Below are 6346 nucleotides of genomic sequence, written 5' to 3'. Positions count from 1 at the left end.
TGACGAGGTCGAAGTCGTCCCGCACCGCCAGCCGCCCATGGCGGCGCGCCGAAGCGCCGAGCTGTGTCGACCTACTTCGGCAGTCGGCCAAAGAAACCTAGGGGCACCGCTGCTGCGACCAAGCGGGACGAAGCGGCCGCGAAGGCAGCCCGTTTTTGCAAGGTGGTGAAGCAGCCGCAGGCGGTTTCGGCGTAAGTGTCAACTGTCTTGTACTTTTTATTGTTTTCTTCGATTGAGGCTCCTCTAAGCTTTTTCTTGGCTCATCGATCAGGGTGCCGCTTTCCCTCGAGCGGGGTCCTGCCGGTTCCGTAGTCGGGCCAAATGTAGGGTCCTCGGGCTCCCGCCGCATGGATCCCCGCGCCGACCTCATGGAGGCTATGGAGCAGAACATGCTGGAGGCGGCGGAGAGAAGGGCCGCCCAGGCGGCGAAGGAGAAGTCGGCCGAGGCGCAAGCTGACGCGGCAGCCAAAGCTCGGGCGGAGGCGGCGGCCGCGGAGAAGGAGGCGGAGACCTCGCGCAACCAGCCTCCACAGCTCGTCATTCCCCTCCGCACCGTGGCCCCTAACGTCCTCGTGCCCCCGTTGGAGGAAACCGACCGCGACTGGTCGGAGACGGAGAGGAGGGAGGGCAACGAGGTCGTCTTGGAGGAGGTGCCGCAGATGGAGCCGACTGGAGAAGGCCAAAGCGGCCAACTAGCTGCGGCGCTAGAGCAGCCGGCCGGGAGCGAGCCGGCGGTAGGAGCCGGCCTCGAGGTGCAGCCGACATTTCGTCGGTGCGCAGGAGGAGCTACATCCGCGCCGGAACCGCACAGAGCTGCGGGCGCCTGCCGGACGGCAGAGGACTTAGAGGCGGCCAGCACCAGCACGTCCGAGTGGACGCCCAGTGGGGGGACGGCCGAGCTGAACACGGCGGCCCAGGAGGTCCGGAACCGGCTTCATGCCCAAGCCGCCTCGTTGCAGCGATATACCCAAGAGTTCCTCTCGACGCGGGCCGTCATCCGGGTGAGTCTTCTGGCCTTGGTTGATTTGCTTTTCTTGATTTCTTCCATGGGGGCGCCTCAGCGCACCCACTGGGTGTAGTCCCCGAGTTCCGAGTCGGCTGCTGAGCAGGCGGCTTGGAACTTACTAGGTCTTGACAGCTATCTTATTCTTGTTTGCATCCTGTCCGATCTTTCAGGAATACCATAACCTCCGTGCTACTGCCTTCAACTCCCAGGCTCGGGAGCTGAGTCAGAAGGCCGAGGACCTGACCAACAGCCGGAGTGCGTGCTTCGTTTCCTTCACCTCCTGTGGGGGCGCGTCAGCGCACCCACTGGGTGTAGTCCCCGAGATTTGGGCCGACTGCTGAGCAGTCGGGTCGGATCTTCCCCGATGACCTCACCTTATTGATTTTTCCTTTTCTTCATGCTTGCAGGAGCCAACGCCGACTTGATGGAGCAGCTCGGCGGGGCCCAGACCGCCCTTGGCGCCAAGGAGGCCGAGTGCAGCGTCTTGGCCCAGGAGCGTGACCGCCTGGCTAAGAAGCTGGCCGACCAGGAGGAGAGCCACAAGGCGGCCCTGAAAGCTGCGCAGGACGGTGAAGCCTCCCTCAAGGCCGAGTATAAGAGTGAGGCAGCGGGCTGGGCCGAGGAAAAACAAGCGCTAAGCGAGGGTTACAGCCAGGTCGAGGATCTGATTGATGGTAAGCCGCCTTCCTCACTCTTTGCTTGCCCCTTGCCCTCTGGTTTATCTTCTAACTTGTGCTGCTTTTGTTCTTTATGCAGAATATTTCCCCAGCTAGGCCGTCGTTGCCGCCCAGACCATCGAGGCCCACCGTGAGGCACGTCGGCAAGAGGGGGTTGAGGTTGCGCCGGATGCGAGCCGGACGCTTGAGGAGCAGCTCTTGGCGATCCAAGCCCGGCTGCAGCCGGCTCATCGCATGCTCCGCCGCCTCCAGCGCGCCGGGGCGCAAGTGCTGGCCGCCCTCTGGCTTGGCGAGGCAATTCCCCGCACCCCGAGTCGGACTGCCGACTGGCTGGAGGTTGCGGTTGGCTGTTTCGAGGCTTGTAAGGCATCGGCGGCCCGACTTGGTGCTGGGCGGGCGCTGGAGTTCGTCCGAGCCTGGTATCCCGGGCTGAACCTAGACCAACTACGCACCTGGCAACTGGAAGCCGACGAAGAGATGGAGGAGGTGCGGCCGACTATCGCCCAGCGTGCCTCGACGATCGCCGAGTGTACTGATATCAGCGTCTTCGCTCCTAAGATGGACGACAACGGTGTTGCCCAGCCGGAGGAGTGGTTCGGGTTGAACCCAGCTGAGGGTGAGGATTCGGCGGAGGAGATCGCTTCCAGCAATGATGGCGAGGATGAAGAGGGGGAGGAAGGTGAAGACGTCGAGCCAGCCGGTGAAGCGCCCAGCCAGCCTCAGCTTGATCGTGCCTCCAGCAACGAGGCGCGTGCTAGCGTGCCTTCTGCGGGAGGTGGTGATCATGTCGAGGTTCGCCAGCCGGCCACTCCTTCGGCCAGCACTGCCGTCTCTACCGACCTGCCCGACTCGCCAGTCGTTCCTTTGGCTTAATCTGCCTGTTACTCTTTGAACAATTTTTATTAAACTTGCGCAGTTCCACCCACTGGGGGTGTATTCAAACTTTATGTTGAACTCTGGCCTTTGGAAGGCTTTTGTGTAAATATAATCATGCATGTGTTTGATTTCCATTCGCATTTGCTTTTTATCCTTAGGCTGTTTCCTTTGCCGCCTTCCCCTGCTTGCCGCCTTCCCAGCCGGCAGCTGCTTTGTAGTCTGTGGCTAAGGAAGAACTTGGCTATATTTTTGGGGAAGGCAAGTACTCGAGCTTTCTTAGATTATAGCAAGGTGAATGAAAGTTGGCCGACCGGCTATTCTGGTAGTCGGCCGGCGGTGGGAAAAAACGGCTTTTGTTATATTAGTCCGTTAGTCCCTAGCCGTTTTTCATGTGGGCACCCTTTCCTACCTTTGACTCTTGCCAGTCGGGCAGCCGATTCTTCGAACTGCGACTTTCAGCAAGAGAGGGCTTGGGTGCCGGCACACTACTTGTCTGACCGCGGGTAGGACTTCTAACATAACTCAAGGCAGCCAGTCCCCGGGTCGACTAGTCGAACCCGGTGCCGGACGAACAAAGTGAATGCAATGACATAATCATAAGCATGACACTCTTCATTCATATATAAAAGATGGCAGTCCCAGAGTTCTCCTCGGGGGCCCTATTGTCTCGTACTTAGTACAAAAGGTAGCGTGATACATACTGCATTTCAACTGTAAAATCTTCGGAGAAGGTTGGCGTTCCACGGTCGTTCCAACTCCTTGCCGAAGTCGTCTCTCTTTCGTGCCTTCGGCTTCTATGCGTCGATCAGGTAGTAGGAGTCGTTTCCCAGCGCTATGCTGATGACGAAGGGGCCTTCCCAAGGGGCCGAGAGCTTGTGCTGGCCGGCTGTTCGCTAGATTAGCCGGAGCACAAGGTCGCCCTCTTGGAAAGATCTTGGCCTGACCCTCCGGCTGTGGTAGCGGCGCAAACCCTGCTGGTAGATGGCGGAGCGGCTGAGGGCTAACAGCCAGCTCTCTTCCAGCAGGTCGACGCCATCTTCTCGTGCTTCCTGGGCCTCCGCCTCTGTGTACATGGTTACCCGAGGCGAGTCGAACTCGATGTCAGTTGGGATGACCGCCTCTCCTACAATCCTTCTCTTTTCCTCCGACAGTCGGCGGAGGGGCTGCTTGACTGGTTTTGCACCTTCTCGGACGTGTAGCTTGTGCTCGGCGAATTCCTTCGGAACACCCGGCATGTCCTTGGGGGACCATGCAAAGATGTCCCGATTCTCACGGAGGAAGTCGGCGAGCTCGCCTTCCTATTTGCTGTTCAAGTTTGCCCCAATGACGGCAAACCTTTCTGGGTGCTCGGGGTCAAGAGGTATCTTCTTTGTTTCCTTGGCCGGCTGGAAGGAACCTTGTGCGTCACTCTCCTTGGGGTCGGGGGACAGGGCCGGCTGCTTGCCGGCCATGGCCACGACTCGGTCCAGCATCTTATTTTCTTCGGCAATCACAAGGGACTCAGCCAGCTGGCTGCTGGCTGCTGGGCACTCAGAGGATTTCTTGTAATCGCCGGCTATGGTGATGCTGCCCTTGGTGCTCGGCATCTTCATGTTTAGGTAAGCGTAGTGGGGAACAGCCATGAACTTGGCCAAGGCAGGACGGCCAAGCAGCGCATGGTAGGGGCTCTCAAGGTCCACCACTTCAAACCAGATCACTTCCTGGCGGAAATGATCCTTGTCCCCAAAGAGGACATCAATCTTGATCTTGCCAATGGGGGCGCAGGACAGGCCGGGTACAATGCCATGGAACACGGTCCGAGTAGGCATGAGTTGCTTCGTCTTGATGTTCAGCTTCTCCAGGGTGTCACGGTACAGGATGTTGATGCTGCTCCCGCCGTCTATCAGCACATGGGAGAAACGGGCGGCGCGTTTGTTCGTTGCAAGGGTGGCATCCAGAACCAACGCATAAGAGCCGGGAGATGGCATCACCTCTGGGTGGTCGGCCCGGCTCCAGCTGATGGGCTTTTCTGACCAGTGCATGTGCTCGGAGGGGTTGGTGGCGACTGCGTTGACTTCCTGCTGCTCTCGGCGCCTGCTGCGCCGGTCTTCGGGCTGGCTTGTAAAGACGACATAGGCGGCATGCTCGTCGGGGAACTCATCGTGCACGGCTCCGACTGCTGGCTGAGTGGCCGACTGCTGAGGAGCCGGAGGCGGCTGACCAGCAGGCGGAGGTGGCACGAGCCCTTCGCCTTTGGAGATTCGGGTGAGCCAGTGGCATTTCCGGGTTGTGTGGTTGGACGGCTTCGCGCCGCTGTGGAACTTGCATGGGGCGTCGAGAGCCTGCTCGTAGGAGAAGGCCGGCTGCCAAGCCGGCTTGCCGCCTTTCTGCTTCTTGGGCGCGGGCCGCCCTTCGGGCTGCTCGCCTTCGACCGTGGCCACCTGCCGACTGGTGGAAGGCGGCATGGGGCCCTTGCGCTTGTGATTGTTCTGGTACGGGCGTCGGCCGGAGTCCCCAGCCGGCGTCTTGGGCGCCGGGTTGAGTATCTTCCCGGACGCGTCTACCCGGAGTTCTGTCTTCATTGAGGAGTCGGCAGTGGCGTACTTGTCTGCTATGACCAGGAGCTCATCGAGGGTAGTCGGCTCGTAGCAGAGGAGCTTGTGCTTGAGGAGGGTGCCTTCTCGGCACCCGATAGTGAAGTATTCTATGGCTTGCACCTCGTGCACCCCTTCGCAGGAGTTGCGGAGCTCAGCCCAACGCGTGAGGTAGTCGCGAGTGGATTCAGCGGGGCCTTGCACGCACAAGGAGAGTTGTCTGGGCTTGGGAGCCCGCTTGTAAGTGCTGGTGAAGTTGCGGACGAAGGCTTCTGTGAAGTCTAGCCAGCTGTTGATGCTGTATGGCTTGAGGCTGTTAAGCCAGGTCCGCGCCGTTCCTTGGAGCATGAGGGGCATGTACTTCACGGCAACGCGCCTATTGCCGTTAACTATGCGTATTGCGGTGGAGTAGTCGATCAACCAATCTTCCGGCTTCACGGAGCCGTTGTACTTGGGCGTGTCTCTTGGGAGCGGGAACCCTTTAGGGAAAGGCTCGTCGCGGATGCGGGGACCGACGCAAGGCGGGCCGACATCATCTTCTTCTTCTAGCGCCAGGGATCGCGCTAGGCGGTCGATCCGGTGGCGGGCGTCGTTCTCGCCGACTCCTTCACGGCGACCTAGTCGGCCGCTGAGAGTCGGATGCGTGACAGGCGGCGGGGTGGGATATCTCTCCCCACGAGGCGGAGGCAGAGGTGGGTTGCCCTGCCGCTCCACGGCTCGGGGGCGGCCTTCTGTGTCTCGCTCGACAGAGACCCGGGTTCGGCTTCGGCTGGCAGCCGACTCTTTCTCGTGTCGTGCGTGGGTTTTACCCACAGTCGGCGTCCGGGACGTCGCGCCGTGATCTCGGCGCGGGGGAGGGCTTTCCGCGTGGGCGCTGTCTTCGTGCCGCTGTGCGGCTGCATCGATTAGCTGCTGGATGCGTCTGGTCATGTGGGGGAGTTCTTTGGCCCCCAGCCCATCCAGCTCGTCTACGGCCGCCAGGGCGGCGCGCAGGTTCTTGAGAGGAGTGGCATAGACTGGGCGGTCAACCCCCAGCATGTCGGTGATGGAAGCGCCGCGCTGTCTGACAACACCGGCTTGGCTTGGCCCGCCAGGAGGTGGCGTGCCAAATGCGGCACGGTTGTCTTCGCGCTGGTGGGCCTTAGTGAGGCGTCTCATGGAAGCTAACTTCCGGCCCTCTGCGAGGAGGGCGAGGCGGCGAGCCTCCAGTGCTT

The sequence above is a fragment of the Triticum dicoccoides genome, chromosome 6B (genome assembly GCF_002162155.2).
Source record: "Triticum dicoccoides isolate Atlit2015 ecotype Zavitan chromosome 6B, WEW_v2.0, whole genome shotgun sequence".
Classification (NCBI taxonomy): Eukaryota; Viridiplantae; Streptophyta; class Magnoliopsida; order Poales; family Poaceae; genus Triticum; species Triticum dicoccoides.
This window is presented reverse-complemented; position numbering follows the sequence as displayed.